This window comes from Vicugna pacos, chromosome 34 (genome assembly GCF_048564905.1).
Source record: "Vicugna pacos chromosome 34, VicPac4, whole genome shotgun sequence".
NCBI classification, from domain to species: Eukaryota; Metazoa; Chordata; class Mammalia; order Artiodactyla; family Camelidae; genus Vicugna; species Vicugna pacos.
Genome location: NC_133020.1, coordinates 13,512,714 through 13,535,166, shown reverse-complemented (window position 1 = coordinate 13,535,166; position 22,453 = coordinate 13,512,714). Strand labels below are relative to the sequence as shown.

Genomic DNA, 22,453 nt, shown 5'->3' with positions numbered 1-22,453 from the left:
AAACAAAGGCCCATTCCTTGCTTGGAGTGGAGCTCTATGTAAACAGGTTTTGCTTTTGGGAAGCTGAAGTATGAATAGACGAACAGACTTTCAATAAAACTGATTCTTTTCCAAGCTATTAACTAAATCCTCATGACATATTGGCAATCTTTATTGATTATTGCCTGTATAATACAGTTGTCTGATCAGGTAGCATGACCGGCTTTCAACATTAAAACACTAAAGCAAGGATAAGAATCAGAGTAGAACTCCTGGACCGCAGATGAATAAGAATTACGGTCTGGTGGCTCTTAGGCTCTTGCAAGTAGAGTGGGTTACAACTTTGGCTTCACCACTTACTTGCTGCATACAGTGAGAATGCTACTTAACTTCCTAAAACCTGTTTCCACATCTGTAAAATGGACATAAGAACAGTGCTACCTTCTTATGGTTCCTAGCAAAATTTAATGTGAAAATGTACGTGACTCCATTGGGGTAAAGGTGGTCTACATATATCTTAAAACCTAATGTATCATTTGGGCTTCAGTGAAGGAACACAGCTGCTATGCATATTACTAGACAAGGAACTTATTACAGGAATTAGAGTTCACACAACTGTGGGAGGAGCTGAGGAAGTAAAGATCCGGAAGGGGAAGTTGGAGGGACAGTCACCATAAGCAATCTTCCTGAAGCCCTAGGGTGGGTGAACAAGTTGAAGCTTGCAAGGGAATCTGAGAAGCACATCCATCAGCTGAAGCAGGACTGTGAACAGGGATCTCGCTAAGCACTATGTGGGAAGCTCTGCCTTAACTATAACCTCTGCGTGCCCATTGCTGTGTGCCTGGTGATGTGCCCACACTGTTGTTGATCAGCAGAACTAGCAGCTGGGGAGAAGAGTCTGCTGTAGAACAGAGGGGAGTGGACAAGCTGGACCCACTGAACACCTTGACATTTGCTCATCACCATGAAGACCTTCAGAGAGATGTGGCTACTGTTTCACTTCGGCCTCTCAAATCATCAGCAAACTCCTCTTGTGGCCAACTCTAACCTGGAATCATGTGGGGAAAGGGATTCTGGGAAATGTACTCCCAGATTAACCAAAATGACAACAGAACAATTCAGCATACCCCAAATAATACTGGCTTTAAAAGTACAGTTTATTTCTTGCAAATCACAACCACAATGAGATATCACCACATCCCTGTCAGAATGACTATTATCAAAAAGACAACAAATAACAAGTGTTGGTGAGGGTGTGGAGAAAAGGGAACTCTTGTGCAGTGTTGGTGGAAATGTAAATTGGTGCAGCCACTATGCAAAACAGTATGGAAATTCCTCAAAAAATTAAAAATGAAACTACCATATGACCTAGCAATGTCACTTCTGGGTATTTATCCAAAGAAAATGAAAACACTAATTTGAAAAGATATATGCACACCTATGTTCAATGCAGCATTGTTTACAATAGCCAAGATATGAAAGCAAACTAAGTGCCCATTAATTTGTGAATGAATAAAGAAGATGTGATATATATGGCCATAATGAAATATTATTCAGCTTTAAAAAAGAATGAAATCTTGCCATTTACAACAACATGGATGGACCCAGAGGGTATTATGCCAAATGAAATAAGTCAGACAGAGAAAGACAAATACTGTATGTTACCACTTATATGTAGAACCTAAAAAACAAAACAAATGAACAAACATAACTAAACAGAAACAGAGTCATAGACAAACAGAACAAACAGGTGGTTGCCAGGGGGTTAGGGGAATGGAGGAGGAGAGAAAATGGTGAGGGAGGTTAGAGGTACAACCTTTCAGGTACAAAATACATGAGTCATAGGTATGAAATATATAGCGTGGAGAATATAGTCAATAATTATCTTGTACGGTGACAGATGACAACTAGATTTATCATGGTGATTATTCTGAAATGTATAGAAATACCAAATCACTATGTTGTGTACCAGGAACTAATACACTGTTGTAAGTCAATTAGACTTCAAAAACAGACAAACTTAGAAAAAGAGATCAGAGGCTACGAGAGGTGGAGGGGAGGGGAAAGAGAGGGGGCATTACATCAAGGCAGTCAAAAGGACCAACTTCCAGTTATAAGATAATTAAGTACTAGGGTTGTAATGTACAACATGATAAAGATAACTTCTATGCTATATATGAAAATTGTTAGGAGAGTAAATCCTGAGGTCTTATCACAAGGGAAAAAAATTTTTTTTCTATTTCTTTAATTTGTATCTATATGAGATGATGGATGTTCACTAAAGCTATTGTGGTAGTCATTTCATAATATACATAAATCAAATCATTATGTTGTACACCTTAAACTTATATAGTGCTGTATGTCAATTATATCTCAATAAAAATGTGTGTATATATGTTTATATATATTTATATCTGCCTATCCCACCTCCCAAGAAAAAAAGGAAAAGAAAATAAATTAAACCGTATCATTTATAGAGATGAAGTAAAGTATGTTAATTTGCAGCTGACATGATCCTGTACATAGAAATTCCTCAGGCAAGGAAAACTTCTAGAACTAATAGGTGAATTTAGCAAGACTGCAGGGTACAAGATCAATTGTATTTCTATGTACCAGTAATGTAAAATTAGGAAAATAAATAATTTAAAGTTCCATTTATAGTAGCATCTGAATAAAATATTTAGGTATCAATTTAAAGAAAGTGTAAGAGATTTGTATACTGCAATTGACATAGCACCACTGAGAGAAAGTAGAGAAAAACAAAATAAATAGGGAGAAATAAGATTGGAATTCTCAATATCATTAAGCATCAATTCTCCCAAAATTCATCTGTATATTAAAAAGCAATCAAATTCTGAATCTTAAATGCCAACCAAAATCCTGACACTGTTTTTTAAGAAACTGTCAAGCTAATTCTACAATGTATATGCAAATGCAGAGAACTTTGCATAGTCAAAATATTTTAAAAAGAGAAAGAAATTTAGATGATGCAGATTACCTGATTTCAAGACTTAAGATAAAGCTCAGGTACTCAAAACAAAGTAGTATTGGTATAAGGATAGTGCAGATCAATGGAATCAAACAAAGAGTACATAAATAGAAAAGGTCTAATCACGGAAAAGGTCAGGGTAATTCAGCGGGGAAAGGATAGTCTTTTCTGCAAATTATGTTGGAATAGACACAAGAAAAAGAATGAAACCATATACAAAAACGAACTTGAAGCATAGACCTAAACGTAAGAGCTAATCTTAAAGCAATGCTATCCAATAGAATTATAATTTGAAGCACAAATTTGAGCCATATTTGTACTTTTATATTCTCTGGCAGCCATGTTTAAAAAAATAAAAAATTATGCATGAAAAGAATTAGAATATTTCATGAAAGACATTCAAAATATTATAATTTTGACATGTAATCAATAAAAATGTTATTAAGGAGAGAAAACTATATAGCTTTTGTCTCATATCAAAGAAGCCTAGAAGAAGTCAGTCCACAGTGATAGGAATCCAGCTCTTTAGATCTTTTTGCGTTGCTATCCACAGCAGGCAGTTTTACTCCATAGTGCAAGATGGGTGATGAAACTCCAAAACTCATGTCCTCATTCCAACCAGCAGGAAGGAGAAAAGAAGTATAGTAGGGTTTGTTCATTCTTTTTAAAAACACTTCCTAGAAAAGTCACACAGCTGGGGTTCTGAGAAAAGTAACCTTTATTTCAAGAAATCTTATATTCAGCTAAAACTTGAAAGAGTGAGAAAGCAGGTATCAGGGGACAAACAGCTACCCTTGCCACAATCTACACATCCATATGCTTCATTTTTCCACACAGAGACTTCGTCCCTTTGAGATAAAATTCCAAAATGCCATCTAGTTACTGCCTTAGGTTCGAAGTCCAGAAACTGAGTGATCCAGTCATCTCTATCATGGCAGGATGTGGTCACTCACAGTCCAGAAATCCATAAACTAAAAGTTTACTCAGGTACCCCCTCACTCATACTCAATATATAATGGTAAAACAGGAATTCAATATTAAAAAATCCCAATTGGATAAGGAAAAATAGGAAACTTTCACACAACACTCACTGGCACTAGTCCACAGAAACTATCAAACCCCACTGGCAGGAATTACGAGACTCCCTGGCCTGAGACACAGTTCCTGGATTAGCTTGCTGGGTATACCCTGGATCTGCTCTCTGCTATGAACTCCACTTACTGCCTTGTTATGGACTGAACTGTGTTTCCCCCAAATTTACAGGTTGAAGCTCTAACCTCCAATGCGACTGTATTGGAGTTAGGGCCTTGAAGCAGGTAATCAAGGTTAAATGAGGTCAAAAGGGTGGTCTTTTAATCCAATGTGACTGGTGTCCTTAAAAAAAGAGAGAGACACGAGAGAAAAGGTCATGTGAAGACACAGTAAGAAGGTAGCTGTCTAACTCCAAGGAGAGATGCCCAGAAGAAGCCAAACCTGTTAACACCTTGATCCTAGGCTTCTAGCCTCCAGAACTGCAAGAAAATAAATTTCTGTTGGTTAAGCCCCGAGTCAGTAGTGTCTTGTTATGGCAGCCCTAGAAGACTAAATGCAGTCCTCATGGCCCCTAGCTTTGCTATCTCAGAAGTTCCTCCTTGCAGGCAATATAATTCCTTCAAATAGGAATTCCTTTTGCTTTACTTTCAGTCAATTCCCTGTCCTTATAATCACAGCCAAAGATCTTGTGTAGAGCTTGTTTTTGTTGTTTTTCAAGCCTGAAGACTGGTCTTTTACTTATTGGTTGTACTATTCTGCCCATCCATTTCTCTCTAAATTTAACGGAACTACCTCATAGTTATTTCAAACAGACTCGGGTGAGAAGAAAGAACCCTCAATCTACTCTTCGCTAACAATTGATGCTTTTGTTTCATCTCCTGCTAAAGCTGCAAGTTTTTAGCTGCAGCTTATAACTGGTTCGGTTGGAGGTGCAGAAGCAGTTCCATCCCTGCTTTCATCCCTGCAAAGGCCCTAATTATCAATGTAGATTGCAGGCCTCAGACAGATAGCAGCTCTTGTAGCAAAGCTGTTGTCCCGTCCATCTTGGCTTCTCTGCTGGCTCTCCCCTGTAAGGCTTTGCTGAAAGTGAAGAGCAGCCAAGACACAAAAGTATTCATCTTTCCTATCATTTCCCCTAGAGCTACAGCCTCAGTCAGTACATTGTCTCCTTTTCAAGCTAAAACAGGGGAACGTTTGTCACAAAAAAATCAGCCTGTAATATTGAATATACTACCTGCTGCCCAACTTCTAAGCCAGTACCATGTACTATATATTTTTTTAATTAGATGCAGTACCCCATTTCCAAGTACTTAGTTCTGTGTTTATTGTGAAACCATTAGGATGAAATACAGAAGCCTAAAAACAATAGATAGTTCAATCAGACGGGAGTTTTCTCTCTTTCATGTATATTATGTTGGAAGTAAATGGGGCAGGGTCTGAAAGCGGTGCCAATCCCCATTCTTCTATCTTGTTGCTCTTCTGTCCTCAAAAGGGCCTCAAAATCTGAAACTTCTAGCTAGTAGAAAGAAAGGTATGAAGATCATGCCTCCTCTTTTTAAACAAAATTTTCCAGATATGTACATGAAACTATTTTTGGTTACACCTTTTGGTTAGAACTTGGTTCTACACAACACCTAGCTGAAAGGAATGCATCCATTTCAGAAATACAGCAGAACTGCCAAACTTTTAAGAAGAGGCAAAAAGGTATGCTCTCTCCCTTTGGTACCCTGCCCCAAAAAATTACTCACCAGTTCTAGTTGTGCCCTATGGCTAGACATTTAGTTACTTCGCATACCTACCTGCAAGGAAAGCTTGAAAATAAAGATTTTATTCTAGGGAGACAAATACCCAGCTAAAAATTGAGAGTTTTATTACTAAGGGGAAGGCAAGAACAGATACGTGGTTATGTGAATCATATAGCACAGTGTCTATCATATAGTTAAAAACTCAGTAAATGTTAACTATTATTTGTGTCAAAATGTGGTCCAGGGAAGACCTTACACAGATGCCTTGTTTTATACTCCTACTTGGATAACTTTTTTTTTTTTAACAAATTTTTTTTCTTAGAGAAGTTTTAGGTTCACAGAAAAATTGAGCGGAAAGTACGGAGAGTTCCCTTGTACCTCCTGTTCCCACACATGCATGGTCTCCCCCACTTTCAATGAATAATCTTTACTGTTCACTATATAGAAGTGAAACCCAATCTTTCACTTCTTAGTATTCTTCTATTGTCATCAGCAGCACAAAAAACTCCACTGATATCTTAAGTATGAAGCTACTTCACTACAACTTGAAAAAAATCTTTGAGTACAAACCGTATACCATACTTTAAGGAATAAAGCCAATTTTCTCTATACTTTTTAAAGTTTATATTATTAGTGTATTTCATGAGTGTTAAAGAAAGCACAGATCAATAGTATATTTATTGTACCTCTGAGGATATGTACAGTGTGAATAAGTATATTCTATATTATAATTTTCTATTTGGAGAGCAAATAGAAATTAACATTGCTTTAACAACACAAAGAATATCATGTTAAAGTTGACCAAATCTTTGCTAAGGGTAAAACAGGAGATTTAGGGATTCTCAACTGGGTACAATCACAGGGTTCATACAAGTAACATTTCAGGGCCCATGGGAAGGTTATCCTACTCACAACTCCACTCCCCAAATACTCTTCTCTCTCGCTCGAAATCTGAAATTCCTTTGAAAAGAGATAAATTAAAAAATAAATATTGTTAGAGACCAAAGATTGAGACCTTAGTGAAAAAGTTTTACTAAATGGGATAGTCTTTGAAGTCAAAAGTTCATAAACTATACCTGCCCATATTAGGTAAAGCAAATACTGGGAGTGATATCACTGGCTACTGATCGGCTTTATCAGGTGTGTGAGCACTGAGCTGATGGGAAGTGACTCACTGTGTCTTTGGTGTCGATCTCAGGATTATGGCATCCAGCTGCCTCTGCTTGGTACATGAAGCAGTACCTTTGGGATTAGGGTGTGTAGCTTTCATTTGACACGAATCAGGATTATATTACTCAGTCAAGTTTTCATTAGGGTCACAGGCTAGGTGCCCAGGTCTGTTAGGTGAAAATTTATCAAAAGTAAAAACTAAATGCAGCTAAGTCTGGGAGTGGCAGAATAATGTAAATAGGCGTCGGTTAAGGTATAAATAACTGATGATAGATCCTGACATATTTTATTTGAGACAGAAGAAAGGAAAATAAGAACGTAGCAACATTTCAATACTTTAAATAGTGAGTCAATAGCAATTGTAGACGTGTGGCAGTGAATAAGCATATTTGAGTAGGGACAAGCAGCAGAAAGGAGGATCACTTACGGATTAGAATATGAGGCGTTCGTATAGAGCTTTCTCCCTCCTGCAGGCTGCCCCGTTGCCTGAATTCTACCACTAGTCTTTCCTTCTTCTCTCTAAATGTTTTGGTGTTTAGGAATTCACTTTTAGCTTACTAATAATTTTGGGTCAGCTAAGTGAGAAGGACATGGAAATTAAAAGATGTTGGATAGTGAAGAAACTTGAAGGAGATGAAAGCATTAGAAAGGGAACAATGCCAGAAACAAGCTTGATCCACTTCATGACCCAATCCACAACTTTCCTGGCAGTTAAGTTACAGTCTTGAATGACTTTGCTACAGAATCACATGAAACATCGTTTTCATGTTGTTCAAGTATCAGGTAGTGCCCATAATTTAATACCAGAGTAATTTCTTTAGCCACCAAAAAAAAAAAAAGTCTTTTCTGGACTCCAAACCGAATCCCTTTTGTCCCAAAGGGAACTGCTCTTCTGATTATGTACTCAGAGCCCAACTTCACCTCAGTTTGTGAGAATTTTTTTTGTATATATATATTTTTTATTGATGTATAGTCATTTTACAATGTTGTGTCACTTTCTGATGTACAGCATAATGCTTCAGTCATACATGAGCACACATATATTCATTTTCATATTCTTTTCCACTGTAAGTTACTACAAGATATTGAATATAGTTTCCTGTGAAACTTCTTAAATGAAATTCTCATACTACTGAGCAGAATTTTCCAAAATTAGCATTCTTCAGCTCCTCTAAAATTAATTTATTTTTCTTACTCTTTCAAAATTTAGCACTCCAAATTTCAACTGCAACTGAGATTTTTTTCTTCTACTCTTTCCAAAAGGAGGTAACTAACTCAGTTTGGCCTCCATTTTGCAAAAAGATTCTGCCTGGGCACGGAAAAGCTCTAGGGGTTCAAAAAAATGTAAATTGCCACTTGTATCAAAGAGCTACCTACTCCTGCACCAGGATTTTCTCTTCCTGTCTCATTTACATCTAAATGTGGAGTGAGATGGCGAGGCAGGAGGAAAACTCCACCCTTCCCCCCACTGGAGAAATAAAAGTAGAGGGAAAAAAATCCTAAAACTGTTTTCCACTTGTTATTTACTAACTCGGAAACTAGGCTGCTCTAAGAACATTGTAGCTTCCCTTTTTTCAGTCTCGGTTTTTCATGCTAATTTAGTTCCTGGTACTGATTAACAACAAAACTCCTGAAGAGGAAAACCCCTGTGTAGTCTGTCTTTACAGCCTGACAGAAAAGTAAAAGGTGGCAGCATCTGAAGGGAGAAGAAGGCTACAGCCTAACAGCAGAAAGAAAGAACACGGGCTGGCACTGCGACAGGGCCCCTCTGTGAGTTCGCTACTACGTTTCATAACGTTCTGAATTTATTGTCTTAACTCATGAGTCTTACATTGACCTCCCAGAGCATCCTAAGCATTCACACAACTGTTGGGGAAGGGGAGGTCCGTGGTCAGTGACTTATCTCCTCACTCACAGTGGACCAACTAATCACTGTGGAGGACATTTTCCGACCTCACCAGTCAGCTCCCAGGAAGAATTCCCTCATCTTTCAAGGTCTCTTTCTTAGCTGTATTTAGGTGGGTGCTTAGCAGCCTTCACTATCAGATCTCTTTTATCCTTTATCCTTTCAAGTTAACAGTAGGTTCCTAGGGCTTGGGGGGAGGGAGAGGGGGAAAATAAAAAAGGAGTATCAGCCCATTTCCCCTAGCATTTTGTGCAATACATTCCCTTTATTTTTTTTTTAACAGGCTTCTTTCTTTTACATACATAAAATGAAGCATAAGTGATATTTATTGTATAGTTGTTCATATGTTATATTGAGATTTTTAAATGTTCCTAAAATATAAGAACAGTAATGCCTGGAAGCTTTGATAATGATTTCATTGGACCCCTTTAGTAGATCACAAGAATCTTCAGTTTCTGATTCTTGCTGACAGCAGGCTAGAAAGAGTGTTTTTAGTTTCTGTTGTTGTTTTGTTACTGTTGTTTTAAATCTTCAGAGTCACAAATTTCTTATTTCAGTTTGCTAACTTTAAGCAATTAATCAGCAAAGATTGATTTATTCTAACCTACTTCTTACAACATACTTTGTGAAGGTCAGCTTGGCATAAGGCAAGCTTCCTGTACTTGAGTGGCAGATTGGATACAAGAGGTGTTATTATCTTTGGTCACTAGGGTTGATTCAGCCTTTGCAGCAGCAGGGGTTCCCTTCTTGTCTCTGCATAGGTGCAAATGTTTTACAAAAAGGATAACTTTCTCACACAGAGATATGAGAAACACTCTCTTTTATACAGTAATCATTTGTTTACTAGTATGAGGAAACTCTTAAGACATTGGAGTAAGTGAAAGAGATTATTGGACATATTTTCAATGAACTGATATCATGCTGGGATTATCTGATCATATAGAGATGATACTTTCGTCTTTGATTAGGCTATTCTACAACTCTTCAGAGATTAAAATTAATTTGTAGAAAACAAGTAGCAATGCAAAAAATTGCTGTCCAGAGCCATAATTCTGTTGAGTGGGGTAACAACTCTCCCTCTCTCCCCAAAGCCAGTTTTACAGCCATTTGCAAATACATTTCAATAGCCTTGATCAATAAACGTATCTGCTGTTCAGATTTTACTTTGTATCTGTTGTAACATTTTACTGGATTTCCTCATTTAACTATACAGTTAGTAAATTCTTCAATACATGTTACTTTTATATTTGTATGAGAATCATGATTTTATTAAAAAATTATCCTAAAACATTAGAAACAAAAATCTACTCTAACTTGGGCAAATAGGAAAATGTAAAGGGAATACCCAGGACCATTTCAAGGAAAACCAAAGCAGGAGGGTTTTGGGCCTCACTAGGTCTGAAATAGGAAAATCTTTAGGAGTTCAAAGTGGTTATCTCACCATCTATCCAAATCCATGTGATCTTTTTGTCTGTTTCTTTCAGCAGATTGATTTTCTCTGTTTTTCCATGTGTGGGGGGGAATGACCCTCTCAAGACCTAAAGTTGCAGAAACTTCTTTCATTTATCCATTCAGCAAAAATCTTTTGGGTATAAGTAAGCTATGTCAGATACCTCCTGCTCCAGCACCATCAACCAACAGATTACCATTTCACTGTTTCTATACACATTCCATTCATGTCAAAAAGACAGACTCTTATTGGCTCACTTAGCTCATGCACACACTCTGATCAGATCAGCTGTACCCAGAAGGAAAAATCACAGTCCACTGCCAAGGAGAGAATTCCCAAGAGGATGGCTGGATAAAGTGGACAAGTGGATTAACATGCTTTCTCCAAATATGAAATGTAAACTATTAACATAATACAGTGTTAGATATACACTCTATTGCAATCCCAACCAGGGTATACTTCAGTACAGTTCTGACACTAATCACCTGGTGTTAGTGCAGACTCCAAATGCTAAGAGCTCAGTCCTCTGCAGACTGCCCTTACTATGGTGGCTAGCCACAAGTTCCAGAGGTCCTCAGTCCACCTGCACTTCTGACTGCCTTGGTTATAAATTCAGGAGTTCCCATAGACTACTCAGACTTGATGATCCACTAGAACAACTCAGAAAAGTATTCTACTTACAATTAGTTACATCATAAAGGACATAACTCAGGAACTGTCAAATGAAGGTATGTATAGGGTGAGGTCTGGGACAGAATGCAGAACTTCTGTGCCCTCTTTTTATGGGATCCAGGCAAGTCACCTGTCCAGTACATCAATGTGTTCACCAACTAGCAAACTCCACTGAACTTTGGTGTCTAGAATTTTTAATGGGTTTCAATACGTCGGCATGATTTATTGAGTAAATCATTGGCCACATAATTAAACTCAGTCTTTAGCCCCCCTGCCTCCCTGGAGGTCAGACTGGCTCAGAGTCCTAAGTATATAATCCTCTAATCATATAGTTGGTCTTTTTGGTGACCAATCTTCACCCTGAGGCTATTTAGGGGCCCATCATAAGTCACCAGTTGGTGAAATAAAGATACTCCTCTCCAAGGGTTTTTGAAGCTCTATGCCAGGAACCAGGAACAAAGACCAGATGTATCTTTATTTTATCACAGTATATATTAATGTTGTGTTAAATGCTACAAGAATTCAGGCATTCACTTCCCCTGGTTGTGGGGCAGGTGGGGAGGGTTAATGGCTGAAATAAAAAGAGCTGGCTTATAGAAACAGAAATTACAGGAGTGGAAGAGGACAGATGAAACAATTCAGATGAGATTTTTTTTTAATCTTCTTGTTTTAATATGAAATATTGATTTTAAGGAAAAGTACTGGATTTTCGTTTGACTGAAATGAGAGTTTGTGTGTAAGATAAGGTGCTGAAGGCAACTGGAAGTCAAAAGTGCAGGATTGTGAATACCAGGCTAATAACTTTTTGAAATTGATCCTCTTGATAGGCCATTTTTGTCAGGGAGGGGGGTGTCATAAGTGGTATTTTAGGAAGATCAGACTGATAGCAGTATGTAGTTTGAATTAGAATAAAGAAATTAGAGAAGCTATTAGGGAGTGTTAAGGTATAATTTTAAAAGAGCATAATTTTTAAAAACATGACTTTAATACAAATATAGAATGAACATATGTCAATGATTATTATTTAACTCATTAATGAGTTTGATGGTAAGTTAGTTCAAAGAATTAGAGGAATGGAGGATATATAATAGTCCATCTGAATAGGCATACAGAAATGCATTTGCTAGGTTAAAACTTTGGAAGTATTTTTTTCTATGGCAAAGAAAGAATTTGCATCTTCTCTGAAAAAAATTTACAACTTAATCAACAACTTCACAGAATCAAAATCTAATCAATGGTAAATATTAAGTCATATGAAAGTGTATGCCCTAGAAAATTAAATAATCTTTGGTGGGTAGGATGGGGAAGTTTGTTAGGCATTAAAGGGACATGCAGTCATTTTCTTTTGTCTTGTTTCTGAGTTTTAGGTTTTTTTTTTTTCAATCACCCCCTGCCCACAGACACACCTTTCCCCTTTAGTAACCATAAGTTTGCTTTCTATGTCTGTGAGTCTGTCTCTGTTTTGTAAATAAGTTCATTTGTCTCATTTTTTTAGATTCCACATATAAGTGATATCATGTTTGCCTTTTTTTGTCTGACTGACTTCACTTAGTATAATCTCTAAGTCCATCCATGTTGCTGCAAATGGCATTATTTTATTCTTTTTTAAGGCTGTAGTATTCCATTGTGTATATATATGTGTATGCATGTATATGTATGTGTGTGTGTGTGCGTGTGTATATATATCACATCTTCTTTATCCAATCATCTGTCAATGGACATTTAGGTTGCTTCCATGTCTTGGCTATTGTGGATAGTGCTGCTATGAACACTGGGGTGAAAGTGTCTTTTTGAATTGGAGTTTTCTCCTGATATATGCCCAGGAGTTGGATTGCTGGATCACATGGTAAGTCTATTCTTAGTTTTTAAAGGAATCTCCATACTGTTTTCCATAGTAGTTGCACCAATTTACATTCTCACCAAACGTGTAGGAGGGTTCCCTTTTCTCCATGCCCTCTCCAACATCTATTGCTTGTGGACTTTTTAATGATGGCAGTTCTGACTCGTGTAAGGTGATAACCTCATTGTAGTTTTGATTTGCATTTCTCTCATACTTAGTGATATTGAGCATCTTTTCATGTGTCTATTGACCAACGTTATGTCTTCACTGGAGAAATGTCTGTTTAGATCTTCCACCTCATTTGATTGGGTTGTTTGTTTTTGTGTTGTTGGATAGATAATTTTTCTTAATAGTCCCCCTTATGATCATAAAAAATTTCTGAAGATTAGTCTTGATACATATTTTTAAAAGCTAGGCTCATTGCATTTCAACTTGATTCATTTATGTATGTAGTTTCCACAGATTAAGAACCATACCAGTTTCTTCATGGTAGGCTTTTCATATCTGGTGAAATGAGATTAATTCATAAAATATACTCCAATATATCCCTGATAAGACAATTGATACGTTTAATTGTGTCTTCATAAAAAGTAGGACAGATTCTTATTGAATATATGCAAATTATTATATTGGCATGAATAATAAAGACTCAGCCGAAGTCTTTCTCCTTGAATGCTGAAGAGTCAGGCAAAACAAAATGCCATTTAAAGAATGTGTATTACCAGTTTTAAAAGCATAGTCTACTACATTTATGGTTGGAGATAGAATCTGAAAACAGAAAAAAAGGGTTTCCTGACATACCTATCAGAAAATAGAACACTATGAGTAATACAACAATATGTTTACTCAGTTCTATGTAGATCTTCCACAGGACCTTGGGTTAGTAGGTTTTCACAAAGTCATGGTTTCTGAACTGAAAATAATCTGAAAATCACAGTTCATTCCTCTGGTACAGTATGACAAGGTATAAACAATGGCAGTTTAGAAGTTTATACAGATGAGTATATACTCATTGCAGTATTAATAATTAGAGTACCTTGTACAGCCCTGTTTATGAGGCTCTGAACCTGTCCTTTGTTGCTTCAGATCTAATTTGTACTAGGAACTTATGGCAAGGCTCTTAGACAAGCATGAGGGGAAATCATAAACCACATGTTGATGATAAGATTGAATAACTCTGATTAATAACACTAGCCAATAATATCAAAATGAAGAATAAAGTTCTTTATAGGATAACATACATAACAGCTATAAACCAAGGAACACCTGAGGCTTCCAGAAGCTGGAACAAGCAAGGGATGATGGCTGTGCCAACACCAGATGTCTAGCTTATACTGTGACCTAACATACCAAGTTCTTAGGACCCAGGACATCACTAATTCCACTGGTCAGAATATGGGTTTAGAGATATAATATGAGAGTTGGAACTCATATATGAATTTTTTGCCCCATTGGTTCAATCAGATTCTGAACTCATCCTGAGGCTTCAGACCGTCCTTGCTTAAAACACGATGGCTAATTATTCTGTTGGACAGTATGACCCATATTGTGGTTGTCAATCATTCTTGACCTTGTTCTTGCTCAGTGGGCCCATAAGCAAAGCAGCAATGGTGGCAGTGAAGGAGCCCATCATGAGTTCACTACCTGGACTTCACTTCGCCAAGGCTAACTCATCTCCTAGCATTGCTAAGGCTTTAATTAGCAAGCCACAGTGATCAGCGAACAATTAAAAGGAAAATAGAGAGAGAGCCCATCCATACTTTAAGGGGAAGCCATCTACCTGATTGTAAGTCAGCTTCATTAAGCTCTGTGTGACATGTAGAGGACACTGTTTTGCTCTCACCTAGACTCCCTCTGGTCGTGTATTTATTTCCATAATTATAGTGCAATCATCTATAAAGTTTTTGGATGAATTATGCACCATGGACCACTATGACATTCCATCCACAGCACCTCAGACAATTCTTCATAGCAAAAGAAATAAGACTGAATCCCTTTGTATTGATTTATTGTTGAGTATTTATTGCTATCATAATTTGTTGTGCAAACAAGTTAGCTTTAGAAGAAAGTGGAATATTTTATTGAAAATTCAACCAGGGTATCAGATTTGGAACCTCATTTTGCAAAGTTAAAGTCCTGTCTTGCAGATGTGATAATACATTCTGAACCAGTGACCAACAATGACACTTTCCCATAATAAAGAATGAGTCTAGGAAACAAGCAGTGTACGTGAGAGTGGCACTGTTCATGATGACCCTAATAATTGTTTCAGAATTTTTGTCTCTTGAACTTGAAACAGTGGACTTCTCAGCTCTCAAGTCTTAGTAACCAAGAAGATGGGATGTGGTGATAGTGGAAATAAGTTTGAAGAAGAAACTGCCACCTGGCTAATTCAGGCTCTTCATGCCACCAAAGCAAGAGGCAGAAAAGGAAGTAACAACTTTAGCTGGGTGATGGATCATGATTATAAAGGAGAAATGAAGAGTACAGCAAGAATCCCAGGGAACTTCTGGAGTCATCTCCTTTTACTATTTTCTTATGCTACCAGAGTACCAGAGACATGCACAGACAGGATCACAAAATGATTCATCCCTCTCAGAACTGAAGGTTTGAATCACTCAGCTGGGGGTAGGGTGAGTAGGTAAGGGAGGAGAGGGGAGGGAGGAGTAGAATCATACAAGCTTAGTTGCTGCCAGAGGCAAAGCACACACAGTCTAGGTAAAGGTAGAGGTAAGTCATAAGGCATAAATACCTAGTTACTGTCTCATGACCAGTTGCAGACATGAGGGCTTCAGCCATAGTCAATACATCAAATTTATTATTATTGATATTTTGTCTTTTTACTAATTGTAATAGAAATTACTAATTGTCCTTCACTATCTATCTTTTCCCCCTTCTTCCTTTGTAAGAGAACACTCAGTTTTTAATCTAGGCACATGACTATTCAAAATAAAGATTGCTTTTCTTTATCTCTCTTTATGCTAGGCATGTCCATGTGACTCAGTTCTAACCAGTGGAATATAAGCAGAAGTGTTCTTTGTGAAAGTCCTTAAGTGGGATTGGTAGGGACATACCATTTTCACTTCCTTCTTTTTCTTGCTGACTGAAATAGTGTATGTTTACTGTTTTATTTGAGAATATTCAATTTCTCCATTCAGGATAAGACAAAGAAATGAAATATTTGAAACTTATAATAAGTGTTAAGCCTCAATACCTAGTAAGCTAGTAGCCTGTGAGATATAGGTGAGATTCATAGAATGTGTTAACTATAGATAATGTGTAAGCAGGTGGCTTGTGGGACGTAGAGAGAATTTATAAAACATGTTAAATACAGGCTTTAAGTAAGTTAGTAACTTGTAAAACATGTTGAAGTTACATATAATAAATGGAGTATATGAAAGCACAAACAGGAATGCTATTTGTAGGTAGAAAGGGGTAAAAAGGTCAAGTCACAAAGTACAGATACATCTCTAGGCTAACAGAGAGGCCATCTTTAAGCTGGATACTGTGGCAGGCAGACTTGCAAAATGGCCCTCCAAATTTCTGGCTGCTGGTATAAACACATCTTCACTTAGTTATTCATCAAATATTAGTTTAGGTATTGTTGTGGAGAGTTTTTGCAGATGGGTTTAAGGTCCTAAGTCAGTTGAGTTTAAAATAGGGAGACTTGGTGGGCTTGACCTAGGAGACAGGTGGGCTTGACCTAACTACAAGAGCCCTTTAAATCTGAGTCTAGAGATCAGAGACAAATCTAGAAGTCCAAAGCATGAGGAGTTGCACTATTCCTGCCTTGAAAATGCAGGAGGACACATGGTAAGGAATGTGAGCAGCCTCTAGAAGCCAAGAGCAGCCCCTAGTTCACAGCCAGTAAGGAAATGGGAACTAAATTCTGTCAACAAGAATAATGAGATTGGAAGTGGATTTATCCACAGAGTCTCAGATAAGAACTCAGCCCAGCTGAACCTTGATTTCAGCCTTGTGATGCCTTGTGATGCCTTGTGATGCAGAGAACCTAGTCATGTAGTGCCAGACCTCTAACCTACAGAGCTATGACTACTAAATGGGTATTGCTTTAAGCTGCCAAGTTTGTGGTAACTTGTTACATGGCAATAGGAATCGAATACAACTACTCATCAGTGATAGTCTTTATGGTACCATTCTATCCTCACATGCGATCTACCCTACCACCATAGATAACACTCATAGCTGTTCAGCAGGCTAATTAGGGGACTACACTTGTGCCAAGTGTACTCACCCCTGCCTCTTGCTGATAGAATTAATGAGTATGTTGGTTCCAGACACCTTCTGTCTGCCAAGGTCCCTTGCTCAAATTCTGCTTCTGTTCATCATAATCATACCATCAAAGGGGAAGACTGAGGTGATAAGAGGAAAAAAAGAAAATATATGAATATCATGTAACCCAGGATTCAGACAGTGTGGTCCTTCCATCCCATTTGCATCCTAACTTAAGTGTGTAAAACTGTTATCTCTTTTTTCCTTATTTCTTATTCTGTGTTTTAAATTGCTTTAATAAACAATACAATTTGAACATCTTTATTTGATCTGAAGACATTTTTGTTCCATGACCTCTGTGATAGCTTTCACGGTGTAGAGTCTACTGTTGGATCAAAGTAATTTTCCGCAAGATAAATGTGGACATAATGGATGGCACTCAAGCAGCCATTTTGGTCCCATGAGGCAAAAGTTCCATGCTGAGGATGGAGTTGCTATAAGATAGAAGGAGAAACAATTTAGAAGGAACCTGAGTTCCTTACATAATGGAGGGCTGTTTGGACAACCCTGAATTGCCGACCTCTGACTGTTTTTATGTGTGAGAGAAAAAAACTTCTATCTTTTAAAAAAAGTCAGTATTATTGATTTTCCATCACTCACAGCTGAGCCTAACCCCACTTTAGCAGTAATGTTTCCATGTTTCCTCTGCTATTTCAAATAATTGGTTTTTAAAGTGTGGTTCAAGGCCTATCAAAATGATCTTAGCTACTTGTCAAAAGTTTAGTTTCTTAGATGCTTAGGTTCTTAAATTCTAATATCTTTAGTAGAGCCCAAGAATCTGCACTAGTAATGAGCCTCTCTGGTTATTCTTATGCCACCAATATTTGTAAATTACTGATCAATAGGGAGTGTTTGTGGTGTTTACATTTAGAATTTAGTCCAAAGACTACAGAGTAGCAAGGAGTAAAACCTGGATAGGTCCTCAGAAGAATTAGACGGATAATATAAAATACTTGGAGATTTTGACCTGAAGGGAAAAACAACTTTGAAAATTGCCCCTTGTATTATTTTAGTGGCTGCCATAAAAAAATTACAACTTTGGTAGCTTAAAACAAACATACATTTATTCTCTCATGGATCTGGAGACCAGAAGTGCAAAATCAAAGTGTTGGTTAGGGCCACACTCCCTCCAAAGGCTCTGGGGGAGAATTGATTCCTTGCCTCTTTTCGCTTCTGATGGTTGCCTGACATTCTTTGGCATTCCTTGGCTCTTGACCACATTTCTCCAAACTCTGCCTCTGTTTGCATGTTGCCTTCTTCTCCATGTGTCTTTCTAATACCCCTCTGTCTCTCTCTCTCATAAGGATACATCTGATTGTATTTTGTGCCCATCTAGATAATGCAGGATAAACTCTTCCTCTGAATGTTCTTAACTTAATCAAATATTTTGCCATACATGGTAATATTCACTCTTTGGTCACATAAGGTAGGATTCACAGGTTCTGGGAATTAGGAAATGAATATATTTTTAAGGCGAGGGAACATTTTTTTTTCTCCTACTACAACACCTCAATATTACTTTTGGATAGAGTAGTTATTCCTGTGTATTAAAAACAATTTGAACACATTTATAGTTTTCATGTGATAGATCATCTTTGGAATTGTAAGGAGATGTTTCATGCATTACACCCAAAAAGTAAAATATATTGTATGTAAAGTCATACTAGCTGCCACACTCACCATCTTCTTTTAATTCAAGCCTTGCTCAGCGAAGCTGCTTTGAATTGCATTCCAGGAGCACTGATTAGATCACAGTAGGCACATGATTGGAGGCAAGCTAGTTTATAACCTATGAGATTACCTGTTCAAGTGATTGTAAGCATCTAAGACAAACATCTTTGCTTCCTCTGTTATTTGGACTATGGAGTTTGAAATGTAGAGAAGACTACCAGTTAGCAGAGAGATTTAGATTTAATAGTATAGGATGGGACATCAGTTTTTTTAGTTTTTTGGGTTTTTTTCCCCTCTCTCTTTTTTTAACCAGCTTTCTACTAGTTCTTATGTACTTCATAATTGGATTTCTCTGTTGTAGGAAAGGATTATGGTATACTGAATCACGTATTTAAATCTTGTCCCTCCCACTTACTAGGGTAGCTCTGTGATTGTCACTAAATTTCTCTGATCTCTGATTTCTTCCACTTTGAAGATTATGTCTACCTATCATGGTTGTGAAGATTATGTGACACAAAATACTTAAAATACCTGGCACAATACTAGGCACAGTGGAAACCCTCAGTAAATGGAATTTGGTAAAGGCTTTATTGCCAGTTCTAGAGAGAAATAGGTAAGTAAAACTACAAATATGGTCAAGTCACAGATTTTAAGAAATTTGACAAAGTTCTCATGGTCTTTTCTACCTCTTTTTATGAAATGCTATCAGGAATCTCCTAGATACATGTTTTCCAGATTCAGTTTAGTTTAACACATGTAATTTTGTTAAAAGTTCTCTTCCTATCATATTTGATTATATCATAAGAAGGGCTAATTAATTTTTGTTCAGAGACTTTCTTATCTCTGGTTAGAAATGCGCATTTCTGACCATCTGTAGCTTACAGGCCCCATGTAACTGTGTCCTGATCTTATTGGGGCATTTCTTGGTTATATATGGTAATGATGTTATATTTCAACACTGAATGACATTAACAACTATTTTCATGTAGTGGGAAGGTATATGCATATGAGTCTAGCAAAATAGAACTCTTCAAAGATAGGCAGAGCTCAACATCACTAATCATCAGGGAAATGCAAATCAAAACCACAATGAGATATCACCTCATACCCGTTAGAATGGCTATTATCAAAAAGACAAGAAATAACAAGTGTTGGTGAGGATGCTGAGAAAAGGAACCCCTTATGCACAGTTGCTGGGAATGTAAATTGGTGCAGCCACTATGGAAAACAGTATGGAGATTCCTCAAAAAATTAAATATAGAACTACCATATGATCCAGCAATTCCACTTCTGGGTATTTATCTGAAGGAACAAAACCACTTAACTGAAAAGACATATGCACCCCCATGTTCACTGCAGAATTATTTACAATAGCCAAGATATGGAAACAATCTAAGTGTCCATCCACAGATGAATGGATAAAGAAAATCTGATATATACATATAATGGAAAATTGTTTGGTCATGAAAAAGAATCAAACCTTGCTATTTGTGACAAGATGAATGGACCTCAAGGGCGTTATGCTAAGTGAAGTAAATCAGACAAAGACAAATACTGTATGATCTCTCTTATATGTGGACTCTAAAAAACAAAAACAAAATGCTTATAGACACAAGGAACAGATTGGTGGATGCCAGAGACAGGTTGGGGGAGGGGAAGGTGGGCCAAATGGGTGAAGGGAGTCAAAAATTACAAACTTTAAGCTTAAAAAAAAACTATAATCACTGCCTCCCTTTTTCTCCTTTTGTCATTTATTTGTTTAAAAAGCTGGTTTATTTGTCATGTAGAAGTCCCTATATTACAGATATATAAAATTACAAACATTTTCTTATATTCCTTGTATTTCCTGTAAACTTGCTAAATCTAGAAATTTTATTAGATTGAGGTTCAATTTTCTTTGGCAAGCATGTTTCAGAGATGATGCTGTATACTTCATATTGCACTACATCATAGGTCAAATAATATCCTTTTAGTGTGGACAAGATTGGCTTTGAGTTCAGGTATTGTTAGCCTAATCCATTCATCATTAAGTTTCCCAACAATATTTCAGCTAATGCCATAGTTTCCAAATTATAGTCCATAACCTCTAGGGATCTCTGAATTTCTTCCAGGGAGTCTGCAAGGCCAAAATTATTTCAAAATAATAATAGATATTATTTGCTTTTCCTCTTCATATTCTCACAGAGAATAGAGCAGTTTTTCAGAAGCTATGTGACATTCTTGTGTTTTAAATTTTTCTGTTTTAATTTCTAGTATATAATGAATATACTAATATATCAATATAAAACTTCCATAAAAAAAACTTCTTTGTTGTGCCTGATAATTTTTAAAAGTGTGAGGCATTCCTAAAAAAAAGTTGGAGAACAACTGAGCTAATGAATTTATCAGCCATTGATGATTATTCATTGAATTTATTATTTCATTAGAGGTTGTAAAATAGTAATGTTAATATTAAAATGTAAATTTGATCTTTTCACTCTTTTGCTTAAATATCTTTCTATTGTTCTTAGATTAAAGTGAAACATCTGAGGACATGATAGAATATCTTATTGTAGATCCATGATCATCTCGTGGTGATTTTGCCTAGAGAAATTTTATATTTCTGGACACAGACCAAGAGGTTGATATTCTAGGATTTATCCAGAGAGCCAATACTTGGGAACAGAGAAACTAACAGAGTTTTGTGGCAGCTCATTGCTAAAGAAACACAATTGCAGGCAGTAAGAAAACAGGAATGGAGAATGGAGGTTGACATACAGAGTTTTCCCATTAAGGACATTTGCTAAATTCTTAAGTTGTACAATTCTTAAGCAAAGAAACAAAGTAGAGTGCTTCCAAAAACTAGAGTGCAGTGTTTTGCTGTCTCAGGCTGCTGAGGAGGTAAGAATTAGAATTTAGAACTTTCCAGAGAAAGGCTCAAGTTAACACATCAAGCATTTAGTTGAAAGCTCTGGAGAAATATACCTTAAGCACAGGGGGAAAAACAAGGGCAGAAAAAAATCCTTACCCAAATGACAGCCACTTGATTAAATGAGTACCTATTGCACCTTCAAAAAAAAAGGGAAGGGTAAGTAAATCTTCTCTGGAGGAATCAGTGTCATCTGAAGATTTTACAACTATTTAACATGATACCTAGCATCTAGTCAAAAATCACTAGCTATGCCAAGTGACAAGAATATAAAATAGATAAGTGAAGACAAAATAGAGGGTAGAAATAGATCCACAGCTGATCCAGATATTGAAAACAGCACACAAGAACTTAAAATAATACATTCAAGAAAATCAAGTTAGAAAAAAAAAAAAAAAGAAAATCAAGGTAGAGATGGACAAAATTGATGAAATAATGGAGAACTGAATTAGAAAACTGGAATCTATAGAAAGAAATCAAATGGAATTTCTAATTATAAACTGTAAAATCTCACCCTCAGTTGTAACTGAACTTAACAACTCAATGGGAGGGTCCAATATCTTATTAGCAGAGAAGAGATCATTAGAGAACTGAAAATAAAAAGATTTTTCTTGAGGCACAAAAAGAAAAAAAGGATTAAAAACACCAAAAATAGCAAAATAGAAATGTTAGCACAATGAAAAAGTCTAATATGAATCTAAATGGTGTTCCAGAAGAAGAGGTAGAAAACTATGTGACAGAAGAAATATTTGAAGAGATAGTAGCAAAGAATTGTGTGCATGTGAAGGGAAGGGCAGG

At 36.8% G+C, this 22,453-nt stretch overlaps 1 protein-coding gene across 6 annotated transcripts in view; it reads right to left on the bottom strand.

The window, feature by feature from the left end:
- GRIN2B (glutamate ionotropic receptor NMDA type subunit 2B) overlaps window positions 1–22,453 on the bottom strand; it is a 571,331-nt gene that overhangs the window by 532,407 nt on the left and 16,471 nt on the right. For 5 of the 6 annotated variants that reach the window (XM_072954744.1, XM_072954745.1, XM_072954746.1 and 2 more), the window contains exon 3: window positions 17,039–17,156. The exons of the other annotated variant lie outside the window; for it this stretch is intronic. The gene's annotated coding sequence lies outside the window, so the exon portion shown is untranslated. The remainder of the gene's footprint in view (window positions 1–17,038; window positions 17,157–22,453) is intronic. 6 annotated transcript variants of the gene reach the window in all.